Here is a 13,707-nt window from a genome sequence, read left to right as displayed (position 1 = left end):
AAGGGAAGAATCCGTTCAATGACATCTTGGAAGAGGCTATGAACTGTAATTTAGAACAAGAAGGAACATAAGCTGATCAACCTCACTCCTTTAGAGTCAGGGGGAATGAGGTGTGACCAAGACCAACAGGGCATCATTAGGACCAACTCTTTACAGAAAGAAAAGAGTACTTCCTGTTCAGAATCCAAATATTCATCAGAACGTAAGATTCATGCTTGATGGGTGGTTGACAATACAGGTTACAGCTACACATACGTACACACATGCGTGGGTGCACACAGGCTCTGAGTTGCTCCATAAAGAAACTCTAGGTTTTCCTAGAGAGCCTCATCTGGAAAACAAATAACCAGAGAAAGGATCTCCTGTGAATACTGGACGATGCTAGGGAGACAGATCTTTTACATGGCATGTGGCTCTCTTCCCACCATCCCTGGCGCTGATCAACAGGCAACGAAAGACCCAACCAAGAGAAAAGGAGGCTGAAAAATGGTGTGAATCTTGGCCAAGTTCTTTTTTTTTTTAATCATTAAAAAAAATTTTAACTCTTTATTTTGTATTGGGGAATCGCTGATTAACAATGTTCTGATAGTTGTTAATCAGCAACTCAGCCATACATATACATGTATTCATTTCCCCCAAACTCCTCTCCCATCCAGGCTGCCACATAACACTGAGCAGAGTTCCCTGTGCTCTACCGTAGGTCCTTTTTGGTGATCCATTTTCTATATAGCAACATGATCATATCCATTCCAAACTCCCTAATTACCCCTTACCTCCATCCTTCCCCCCAGCAATCATAAGTTTGTGAGTCTGCTTCTGTTTTGTAAGTTCATTTGTATCATTTCTTTTTAGATTCCACATATAAGGAATGCCATATGATACTTCTGCTTCTCTGTCTGACTCACCAAGTTCTTCACCAAAGAGTGTTAAGTGTTCTATGACTGATGTTTGTTCAAGAGGAAAAAAAAAAAAAAGATACCAATGGCTTCATCATTAATTGCTGGGAGCCAGCATATTGCATATTGAGTGAGGATCTGGAATAGCTCAACTGGAATTCTATCACTGCCGGGAGCCAGCGTGAGGCACTCCGCCCATGACAAAGGTCATGAGGAAGGAGGCTCGGCATACGCAAAGGCGGTATCGAGCCTCAGGAGTCCCCCTGGAAATTCTTGAGCATCTACCCCCAAACCAGAGTCTGCCTACTTTCTGCTTTGTGCTTTCACCTACACCTCTGACTTTACGGGGGGCTGTCTCCCACTACCTCTCTCTGAAAAAAGAGTTAGCTTACAGCTCCAGTTAATAATTCTTGGATGTGACAGTGTTTCAACCTACAAACTCCTTTGGAAATCCTCTAGCCTGCCTGAATGGGTTTTTCTGGCCACATGTGATTGTTCAGAGCCTCCCAACTGTGAGAGGCAGGAGATGTTCTAAACTGCTTAAACACAGATTCCTTTGAGTAGTTAAAAGATTGATTAGAAATTGTATTGGTGAAGGGTTTTTCACTTGTTGGGCCAATGTTTGCTGCTAAGTCTCCATACTCCTTACCTACTGTGTCCTTGGCAGTGTATTGATTGATATAATGGGTGTATAGAAATGTAAAATGCAGCTTTGTCCAATGCTTTTTGGAAGGCTGGCGCCTGACTTTGGAATAATCACCTTTAGAGAAAGATAAGTTTCTTAAAATGTTAACAGGCCTCCGGGCCAGAAGATGATGTCTATCACCTGAACTTTTGCATGTGATAAGTTTACAAGAAAAAAGCCTGGCTTGCTGCATGGCTCTACCCCTTCCCCCATTATCCTCTATGCATAACTTAAGGTATAAAAACTACTTTGGAAAATAAAGTGCGGGCCTTGTTCACTGAAACTTGGTCTCCCCATGTCACTCTCTCTCCCAAATTCCAGCTGAGTGTCCATCTGGAGCGCGGATGTCCTCTGCGACCATTTATTTGCCTGGGCTTCTAAGACCCACTCGAGAAGGTGTCTAAGGTGGGGCACCTTCCGCTATTCGAGAGGGCGCCTGCGGCCTCCGTGGTCAGAGCTAACCTGGTGTCACGGGTTATATTGATTTTCCGCGTAAACCAAGCCACTCAGCTTCTTTTCTCTACTGAATTTTCCTACTGAGCTATCCTTATTTCAGCCACTTTTCTCCACTGAATTTCCTCACTGAGCTATCCTTATTCTATTACTCTTTATATCTTTGATGAATAAATAATTAAATAAGTCGCCGACGCCGTCCCCGCTTCGAATACCCTGGATCAGCCGGGGCTGGACCCCGGCAATTAATATTCCAGGGCTAAGGATTTTTCCTCCGAAGTTTCAGAGAGAACATGCACTTCCTTTCTTGGTCTACCTTTTCTTCTTTCCTTCTTTCCTCCCTACCTTCACTTGCTTCCTTCCCCCACTAATTTTCTCTCTCTCGAAGGAGTGAATCTTCGGCATACTCCTGCCAGGAGACAAGGACCATGTGAGAGTCCCTCCGTCATGACCATCAGTCCCAGCTTCCCAGACTCTCCAATAAACCAGGTCACATGGTTCCTGGAGAAGCCATACCTCCCAGCCTTCCCATCTGTCACCTGGGCTCTGCCCAGGAGTCTGCAGCTGTGCAGATCTTTCCAAAACGTCCATTTAGTTACATTCTCCTTTTTTTAAAAATTTATTTATTTTTAATTGAAGGATAATTACGGTATTGTGTTGGTTTCTGCCACACATCAACACGGATCAGCCACATGCTTACATATGTCCCCTCCCTCTTTAGCCACCCTCCCATCCCCATCCTGCCCCTCTAGATTGTCACGGAGCCCCGGTTTGAGTTCCCAGAGTCATATGGCAAATTACAGTCTCCTTTTTAAGAGAAACTAAAGCGATAGATTTTTGACAAAGAACATGCTCAAGACAAGCAGCTGCTTACTAAAGAACCAACATGGTTCCACCAGCCTGAGAAATTCTAAGGGAAATGGCTCCCGAGACAAGCAGCCTCACTTTGTCTCAGAAGGGAGCTCTGGGTTCCCAGGAGAAGTTGAAGCCAGCATCCCTTCCTTCTGCCTCCATCTCTGTGTGTGTGGGTATATGCTCGCATCATGCTCTCAGTCATGTACAACTCTTTTCAACCCCATGGACTGTGGCCGGCCAGGCTCCTCTGTCCATGGAACTGAGAAAATGAAAACTAAGTGAAAATGAAAGTCTCTCAGTCGTGTCTGACTCTTTGAGACCCCACGGTCTATACAGTCCATGGGATTCTCCAGGCCAGAATACTGGAGTGGGTAGCCTTTCCCTTCTCCAGGAGATCTTCCCAACCCAGGGATCAAACCCAGGTCTCCCGCATTATAGGAGGATTCTTTACCAACTGAACTATCAGGCAATTATTAGAATACACTTAGGCATAGACATTACATGTAGCCAAAGTAATCTTTTCAGGTAGTTCCTACGTGGAAAGTGTGTGTGAACTCCAGAGCACTGTTTAAACAGGAGTCATGGCCTTACTTCAGACACTCTGGTAGAGCAGGCCTGGAGTGACCTCAGAAATCTGCCCTTTGAAAATAGCATCCCAGGTGATTCTCAGGCAGGTGTTTCTTTTCTTTAAAATTAATTTTTATTGGAGTATAGTTGCCTTACCACACTGTGTTCTTTTCTACCACACCAAAGCAAGTCAGCTAGTTGCTGTTGTTCACTCGCTAAGTCTTGATTGATTCTTTTTGACCCCATGAACTGCAGCACACCAGACTTCCCTGTCCTTCACCATCTTCCAGAGTTTGCTCAAACCCATGTCCATTGAGTCAGTGATGCTATCTAACAATCTCGTTTTCTGTCAACCCCTTCTCCTCCTGCCTTCAATCTTTTCCAGCATCAGGGTCTTTTCCAATGAGTCAGCTCATCACATCAGGTGGCCAAAGTATTGGAGCTTCAGCTTCAGCGTCAGTCCTTTCAATGAGTACTCAGAGTTGATTTCTTTTAGGATTGCCTGGTATACGTATCATATATCCTCTCTGTTTTGGATTTCCTTCTCACTTAGGTCACCACAGAGCAGTGAGTAGAGTTTCCTGCGCTATAAGTAGGTTCTAGATACTATCAATAGTGCGTATATGTCAGTCCCAATTTCCCAATTCATCCTGCACGCCCCTCCCCTCCTTGGTGTCCATAAGTATTGGTTCTCTACATCTGTGTCTCTATTTCTCCTTTGCAAATAAGTTCATCTTGAGTCAGGTGTTTCTTATCCTAAGATCAAAATAAGAAACACCCAGTGAGAAAACCACATAGGATTCTTGTTTCAAAAATAAGAGACAAGAGGGAAACTCTGCTTCAGGCAAGATGGTATAGCAGGGACCTAACTACCAGAGTAGGGAGGTGCCACCCCCTCCCAAGGTGGTCCTGGCAACTAGCTGAATTGAGGAGGCAGCCATGATAGTAAACAGAGGCTGGAGTTGGCGGGACAGAGTGTGCGGGGGAAGGGGTAAGAGCTTGAACAGGGAACACAGGCCACCTCCAGGGTCCCCTGGACTCTCCAGCTGAGGGTGACCACAGTAGGAGTGAGGAACAAAAAGCATCAGAAAAGGATGTGAGGGAATGAGGGAAGGGAGTCCTGTGCTCACAGGGCTGGGGAGGACACTGGATCCCACTGACGGTACTAGAAATGCTCAGAATTCACACAACGGAGTAGAGTGCTCAGAGGTCCGACCTCAGTAGCGGAGAACAATGAATACAGACTGAAATGCCACTGTGGTCCTAACACGGCTTAAAAGCAAGGACTCAAAGGATCCAGCTGATTTAAAGTAATTTAACTGTGTCATGCCGTTGTTGTTTAGTCGCTAAGTCGTTTAGTCTGACTCTTTGTAACCCCATGGACTGTAGCCCGCCAGGCTCCTCTGTCCATGTAACTTCCAAGGCAAGAATACTGGAGTGAGCTGCCATTTCCTCCTCCAAACTGTCATACACAGGAATAAAAAGTGGTGAGTTTTGTTATAGACCAAATAACCCACATGGTCAAACTGGGATCTAAATGATTTTCTAATTTTTTCTTTCATACCTTTTTTTATTCAGTTGAGTTTTCATTTATTTATAACATAGAAACTTAAAAAACAAAATTTGTTTAAGTATATAATTTACAGTCTCATCAAAAGCCACCATATTCCTAGGAATAAATATTACAAAAGATGCATAAATCGCTACACTAAAAGCTACAAAATATTAGTAAGAAAAACTTAAGAAAACCTTAGTAAATAGAGGAATATGTTCACGGAGTAGATATATTGGCACATTGTAAATATGTCAATCCTCTCCAATTTGACCTACAAATTCAAAATCTCATCAGATTTTATGCCAATTGGCTGCCTAATCCCAAAATTTACATGAGAATTTTTTTTTTAATTTTTAATTTTTTTAATTTTTTTATTTTTTAAGCAACACACTTCTTTAGACTGGGAAGTCCAAGATCAAGGTGCTGGCAGACACAGTTCTTGGCCAGGACCCTCTACTTGGCTTGTGGATGACTACCATCTTGCTGTGAGTCCAAAAGACTGTTCTATACATGTGTCTCTTTTGCTGTCTCACATATAGGGTTATCGTTACTATCTTTCTAAACTCCATATATATGCGTTAGTATACTGTATTGATCCAGTTTCATCCACCTCATTAGAACTGATTCAAATGTATTAGAACAGCCAAGGAAATCTTGAAAACGATGCACCAAGGTTCAGACACACGCTACCATATTTCAAGATCTATTGTAAAGCTATTAAATATACATGCACACACAGATGTGTATGAATACATAACTATAATTTTGTTTTTCTTTTATCTTTTGTTTACTGCTTTTAGTGTAGAGGTTATGCACCCTTCATGACATTTGTTCCTAGAAATCTGATGGGTTTTGATACTATCATATATGATGTACTCTTTTAATATATGCATAGTGACTTCCTTGCACAGTATTTATTCAACAAAATATCAAACGAACAAATGATAATGGTGGCACTATAGTTCAGTGGTAGAGAATTTTCTTCATCTTTTTTCATGGAACTATAGTTAATTTACAATATTGTGTTAGTTTCACGTATACAGCAAAGTACCTTTTACTTGACTGTGTATCTTTTTTCTTTAAAAATCTACTTAACAAAAACACTGTCTAAATTTTATATTAAAAAGCAAACTAGGCTTTGCACAGTTTAAGGGCTCCGTACATGAACCAGGAATGCACTTGGCTTTCCGGGTGCAGCACACAATTCTCCCCGTTAGGGGGTTCTGTGAGACTAAGAAATGTGACGCCCCAGTGCTCTTTAAAAATAGACGGTAATTCCGGAGGAAAGAACACGTGCCGGCAGCCTGGTTTATCTTGTTCACTCCCAAGTGTCTTTGAGCACAACCAAAAATAATGCTGAAATAAATTAATCCTGGCAGAGAACAAACAATGCATTTCAGTATCATTTCCCTTTCGGTTCATTTCAATCAACCCGCATTGAGTGCGGCTGTCTGCCTGTCACCAGTCCCACCTCAGGGATCTCAAGATGACCAGTGAGTGATCTGACTGCATCTCAACTGGTGAGTAAAAGGGTTAGGTGTGACCCCAAAATGAGTTCTCTCCTGCTCACGCTATATATGAAACTCAGTTTTATAAAACGACATTTCACTGAATTGAGGGCTAATTGCTGGGGGTTGGGGGGGGTGGGTGGCGGAGACACTCAAAAACCAAGCTGGGGATTGGATATATGAGGAGAGCCTGTTGAATATGTTACAATCATTTCATTATTGTGTATTTTATAGGATAATAAATCTTTTTAGTATATACTAGTGAACCTTGGAGAAGGAAGTGGCAACCCACTCCAGTATTCTTGCCTGAAAAATCCCACGGACAGAGAAACCTGGCGGGCTACAGTCTACAGGGTCACAAAGAGCTGGACATGACTGAGTGACTGAGCTCAGTGAACCTAAAACTCAGAAGATATTTTTAAAACTGAAAGTAATTTTTCAAAGCAAAAGAACAGGTTTTAATATACCAAAGTTTAAATCCTTGCACATATTTCCTTTTTAATGTTTTTCTTTAATTGTGGTCAAAGTAGCATAACATACTATTTTAACCATATTTACCTGTACAGTGACGTGGCCTCAAGTCCAAGTGCATTGACACCGCTGAGCAACTCTCACCTTCATCCGTCTGCTGAATTCCTCTCCTTCCTAAACTGAAACTTTGTCCTTGTTAAACACCAACTCCCCGGCCCCCTCCCCACACCTCAGCTGGACCCTGGCAACTACCAATGTACTTTCTGACTATGAATTTGACTATTTGGCCGCCTGATATAAAGAGCTGACTCACTGGAAAAGGCCATGATGCTGGGAAAGATTGAGGGCAGGAGGAGAAGGGGGCGACCAAGGATGAGATGGTTGGATGGCATCATCAACTCAATGGACATGAGTTTGAGCAAGCTCCAGGAGAGGGTGAAAGACAGGGGAGCCTGGTGGGCTACAGTCCATGGGGCCACAAAGAGTAGAACACAAGTGAGTGATTTTCAACTTTTACTGTCTGGTTTTTTTTTTGTTTGTTTTTTTAGTTTTTAGTACTCAAATGGTTTCATTTGTTAGTTTTTTTTTTTTTTTAACTTTACATAATTGTATTAGTTTTGCCAAATATCAAAATGAATCCGCCACAGGTATACATGTGTTCCCCATCCTGAACCCTCCTCCCTCCTCCCTCCCCATTCCATCCCTCTGGGTCGTCCCAGTGCACCAGCCCCAAGCATCCAGTATCGTGCATCGATCCTGGACTGGCAACTCGTTTCATACATGATATTTTACATGTTTCAATGCCATTCTCCCAAATCTTCCCACCCTCTCCCTCTCTCACAGAGTCCATAAGACTGTTCTATACATCAGTGTCTCTTTTGTTAGTTTTTTCACCTTGTTTTGTTTGTACTTAAGTATAGTTGGTGTACAATCAACTTGTAATACTGATATACCATATTATATGTTATAGGTATATAATATAGTGGTTCATAATTTTTTAAGGTTATCCTCTATTTATAGTTATTATGAAATATTGGCTATATTCCCTCTGTTGTGCAATATATGCTTGTAGCTTATGCTGTATCTAATAGTTTGTGCCTCTTACTCCCCTCTACTCCTATTTTGCCCTGTCCCCTCCTCCCCATTGGTAACCACTAGTTTGTTCTGTTTTTTGTCATAGTCACTACTTTTTTATATTTTTTAGATTCCACATATAAGTGAGAACTTGCAGTATCTATCTTTCTCTGTCTGACTTATTTCACTTTAGCATAATACCCTCTAAGTCCACTCACGTTTTTGCAAATGGCAAAGTCTTATTCTTTTCATGGCTGAGTAATATTCCATCATATGTATACACCACATCTTTTTAATCCATTCATATGCTGATGGACACTTAGGTCACTTCCATATCTTGGCAATTGTAAATAATGCTGCTATGAATTCTGGGGTGCATGTATCTTTTCAAATTAGTGCTTTTTAGAAGTTCTATTTAGATGATGTTTTAATAAATTTAGATGATGTCTATTTAGATGATGTTTAAATAAAGTTTTAATAGAATGGAAGGATGGAAACAGAAAAAAAACTCACACCAAAGAAGATGATGAAAAGTTCAAGTAAAGGGGGTTTCAGACAATGCGAAATCAGAGTAACAACTAATTCTTACAAGGAGCCAAGCACCATGCTATGATGTTGAAAACTTACCATCACATTCAGTCCTTCCATCCAGCCTATGTGTGAGATGCGATTTATTATTCTGTCCTACGGATGAGGAAACTGAGGCTTAGATACATTAACTGCTGAGGTCAGAGTACAAATACACACAGAATAGGAGACCTTCATAAATGGAACTGAAAATGCTGATCATGAGAAGTGAAACACAGGAAGAACTTCCTGGAATGGAACTTGGCAGCATTTCAAAGATGAGTGGGAAAGAACACTAGAGCAGTAACATGGATGGATTACGGACTCCCACAGAACTAGAAACGCTGAAGGAGGTTCAGCCTCATCTAGGTTCCCAGGTGAAGCTTGGGACCCAGGAGTTTAGATTCCTATTTCCTCTCTCCACTGCTTCAGCTAATTATATTCCAGGACCCTCAAGTGAGTCCATATCCCATGCCAAGTCTAATGACACCATGTATGATTTTTATTCATTTATCTGAATGCTTCTATATGTTACCTATCACAATATTTAGCGTGTATTCCTTTATATGTGTAAGAATATACCATAGGCAAAAAGTCTAAATAATTTGCAAACTAACTTTCACTTACATGGAATGTTTCGATCTTTTCTTCTTGGAAATGGAGCATTAATGTGTCATTGAAATTAGGTAATAAGGAAATAGGGCTCATTTATTCCAAACGTTTCCTGAACTGGGAATTGGCGTTTTGGGTGGAATTCCTTCTGGTAAAACCTGGGTCTTAATGCCATGGAGATCCCTGGATCCAGGCCCACCTTCTGTTACTTTCAAGTGACTCAAGAGCACCAGTGAGACCCATGGAGACAGGACTGGGGCCCGTGAAGTCATCCAGAATGTGAAACTCCATGAATATTCATCTTGCTATTGGGACAGAAGGATATGTTTGTTGCTGTTGGACAATGTCAACCCATTAAAGAATATTTTTAGCTATTGCTGTTTTCTCTCAAACACATGCACAAGTACACACACACACACACCTTTCTACTCACTTTTTAGATTTTCCATATCCCTAAGCCCTCATATTGCAATAACCATTTCCAAAGATCTTTAGAAGAACTGTCAAACTACCTCCAGAGAAAATACATTATTTTACACTTTCTGGTTTTATTTTTAATCCATACGGATTGGAAGTTGAAGCTGAACCATATTTTATAGAAAGTTAACACGTTGACATCCCATATATTGACAAACTTTTGAAGGAGGGAATTTGTTATAACCTAAGCTGTCACCTAGCAACCGGGACAAATAGCTGCTTCACCCATCGCACCTATAAATAAACTTTGGCCCCGAGCCCTCCATCGCCCTGTCGTTCTCAGTTGGTGACTAATGGTCTCATGTTCTCTGTTGGTAGTGAACATCTGTTGATGTTAACTCCTGCCGAATTTTTCTTAGAAAGGTCAGTCAGTCTCCAGTTACAGATCTGGGCATTTCTTAGTGCGATGCGTTATGACTGTTTTTAATCCTCCAGATCCACGACGTGTTTCCCTGCGTGAGGGTGTATTTGCGCCTGAGGGTATGTAAGCAGAGAAACAAAATAAAAAACAGGGATTTGTTTCCCTGCACAAACACTCACAGAATTAGAACCATGACAAAGCAAATGAGATATGTCAACTGGAGGATAAAATAAGCAAACACGAGATTAAGAAATTACATAGCACTCCATGTGAAGCCCTCACTCTCTCAGATCAACAAGCCACGTGAACATCTTTCTCCCCAGCCAGGGACCACTCAGAGGCCCACCTGAGTGTCGGCTCTTCCTGCCCTGAGAAGCCAGGCCTCACCTCCCTCTGGGCAACTTGGTGTTTTATTCGGAGCTCTTTCTCTCTTTTTATACCACGTCACAAAGGAATTAGAGGTCAGTCACTTTGTGAAACTGCCCTTCCTTCCACCTCAATCTCTGCCTTGCCACTTCCCCAGAGAGCAGAGATCATCAATGATCAATTCACCAAGACCTTCTGGAATCCTGGCATTTGGTTGCCCATCACATTACTTTTGAAAAAAAAAAAAAAAAACCTCTTTGTATTGGGGTACAGATGATTTATAATGCTGTGATAGCTTCAGGTGAACAGAGAAGGGATTCAACCACACATATACATGTATCCGTTCTCCCCCAAACTCCCCACCTCAGTCCAGGCTGCCACACAACATTGAACAGAGTTCCTTGTGCTATACAGTAAGTCCTTGTTGGTTATCCATTTTAAATACAGCAATGTGTATGTGTCCATCCCAAACTCCCAAACTATCCCTCTTCTGCTTCTTCCCACTCCCCACCCCCCACCTTAAGTTCCTTCTCAAAGTCAGTAGATCTGTTACTGTTTTGTAAGTTCGTTTCTATAATTTCTTTTTAGATGCCCATCACACTACTTCTTATGATTCTAGCTTCTATGAACAGATGCCCGTAGTAGTTACTTTCCAGTGTTTTCATTTTGTTAATTTTTCAACAAGTAGACTTTCCTAAGCCGAGGGCATGAACAGTTTAAATTCCATTACAAGCTCCTAACAAGCTCCTACTTGAGACCTTCAGGAGAGTCAACACCCTTTCATTTGTAAACACTGAAATCTGCTTTAATAACTACCCCTGAGGAAAGAAAAGGTTTCTACTTTATCCCTGAAGGACAGACAATACCTGAGAACCAGGAAATATTCTCCAAAGAAAATAGAAATTGTTCTTGGGAAGCACATTTGCTAATTCATATATAAGCCTTTCTCTGCGTTCCGTATGGGATCTACATTTCCAATGAAGTACCATCCAGGATTTACTATAGTTGGACTCAAAAGAAAATGTCCCCTCCCTGCTTTTTCTTAAAACAAACAAATAAACAAACAAAACCCTTTGGCCTAGTTGCATGAAACCTAAGCTTCTGTGACAATACTGAAGAATGTATTTCTTATGGTGCAAAATTTTTCATTAACTGTATATAGTTCCTCATTTTGTTTTTTGAGAAACCTTAGCCATAGCACTGGACTGGAACAGGTATATACCACCCAAACAGGCTGAATAATGATCAAGTTCCTCCAAGAAGCATTTTTTTTTTTTTTATAAAGGTCAATGAACATCAATTTTGTTTCGAGAATTTGTTGGCAGCCTTTGTGTTAAAGGGGTACCTTGGAATATGGCAAATGGGAAGTCAGTGACTATCCATCACTGAGGTATTTATTAAAAATGCTGGGACTTTCCTGGTGGGCCAGTGGTTAAGAATTTACCTACCAATGCAGGGGACACGGGTTCGGTTCCTGGTCGGCGAACTAAGATCCCACCTGCCATGGGGCAACTAAGCTCAAGCACCACCACAGAAGAAGCCCAAGCACTGTAACGAAGAATATGTCTCACTATGATTATACATATATTTCTTGTCCCTTATATTTCTTCTGATTTTTGCTGTATGTATCTTTGTTTCTTTGTTGTTAGGTGTCCAAAGGTTTATGGTGTCTATCTTCTCTGTGAATTGCACCTTTCATCATTAAAAGTACTCATCTTTGTTTCATTTAAAAATAAATAAATTTAAACAAAACAAAGAAGACACAGCACAGCCCCCCCCACCCCCCCCACACACACACATACACATATACAAATGCTACACTGTTAAATCACTGGCCCCAGTCTTACCTTAGATCTTTAAAGAGTGAATTTCCTGTTTCTTTTCTTTTAAAAGCCAGTAAACAACATTGATGCTTCCTACAAGAATGTGTGGAGAAGGAAATGGCAACACACTCCAGTACTCTTGCCTGGAAAATCCCATGGATGGAAGAGCCTAGTAGGCTACAGTCCATGGGGTCGCAAAGTCAGACACAACTGAGCAACTTCACTTCACTTCACAAGAATGTGCCCCTACCAAGAAGATCACTGTTACCAGTCATAGAAAAAATGAGAGTTGCATTATGATGTCTTATTGCTTGCTAAACAGGCCATCAGTTCAGTTCAGTTCAGTCGCTCAGTCATGTCCGACTCTTTGCGACCCCATGAATTGCAGCATGCCAGGCCTCCCTGTCCATCACCAACTCCCGGAGTTCACCCAGACTCACGTCCATCGAGTCAGTGATGCCATCCAGCCATCTCATCCTCTGTCATCCCCTTTTCCTCCTGCCCACAATCCCTCCCAGCATCAGGGTCTTTTCCAATGAGTCAACTCTTCACATGAGGTGGCCAAAGTACTGGAGTTTCAGCTTCAGCATCAGTCCTTCCAATTAACACCCAGGACTGAACTCCTCTAGGATGGGCTGGTTGGATCTCCTTGCAGTCCAAGGGACTCTCAAGAGTCTTCTCCAACACCACAGTTCAAAAGCATCAATTCTTCGGCGCTCAGCCTTCTTCACAGTCCAAGTCTCACATTCATACATGACCACAGGAAGAACCATAGCCCTCCCTCAAAAGCAGATTTTTAACAATGAGCTACTGTGTTGATATTGCATGTTTTAATGGTGAATGAGTACAAGGCCATATCCAACAGCAGCATGGCAGAAGGTGGGGGTGTGTTTGGCACAAACTAGAAAGGAGTATGTGGTGGGTGGGGAGGAGAGGTGGGCCTGGCACAGGTTACCGAGGAGCCATGTTTTGTTGGGGGAGGGGGCGCAGTGGTTGATGCTGTGGAGTGAAGACAAACCTCAGAACTTATTTCTCCTAGTGATAGCTTTTTTAGGAAAACAAAAATTCTAAAAAGCAATTAACACAGCCTGTCTGCTTTTAGAGAGTTGTTACAGGAATGTACTTCCCCTACTTTCTCATACACAGAGCAGCAGTAAGAATCTGGCTGATACAGAGAAGGAGAAATAGCATATGAAATCCTTTATATGTGGAATCTGAAAAAAAAAAAAAACAATACAAAAGAACTTACTTACAAAACAGAAAGAGACTCACAGACTGAGAACTTAATGGTTGTGAGGGGCCAGGGTTGGGGGAAGGATGGGGAGGAAGGGATAATTAGGGAGTTTGGGATGGACACGTACACGCTGCTATATTTAAAATGGATAACTGACGAGGATCTACTGTGTAGCACAGGGAACTCTGCTCAGTGTTATGTGC

The 13,707-nt window shown here is 41.8% G+C and overlaps 1 protein-coding gene across 3 annotated transcripts in view; it reads right to left on the bottom strand.

Moving 5' to 3' along the window:
• Positions 1-13,707, bottom strand: part of RETREG1 (reticulophagy regulator 1) — a 51,754-nt gene that overhangs the window by 16,987 nt on the left and 21,060 nt on the right. Inside the window, exon 1 of one of the 3 annotated variants that reach the window (XM_055555131.1) lies at positions 8,692-8,750. The exons of the other annotated variants lie outside the window; for them this stretch is intronic. The gene's annotated coding sequence lies outside the window, so the exon portion shown is untranslated. Of the gene's footprint in view, positions 1-8,691; positions 8,751-13,707 lie in introns of those variants that run through there. 3 annotated transcript variants of the gene reach the window in all.

Source organism: Bubalus kerabau, chromosome 18 (genome assembly GCF_029407905.1).
Source record: "Bubalus kerabau isolate K-KA32 ecotype Philippines breed swamp buffalo chromosome 18, PCC_UOA_SB_1v2, whole genome shotgun sequence".
NCBI classification, from domain to species: Eukaryota; Metazoa; Chordata; class Mammalia; order Artiodactyla; family Bovidae; genus Bubalus; species Bubalus kerabau.
Note: the sequence above shows the minus strand (reverse complement) of the source record. Positions and strands in the feature narration are given on the sequence as shown.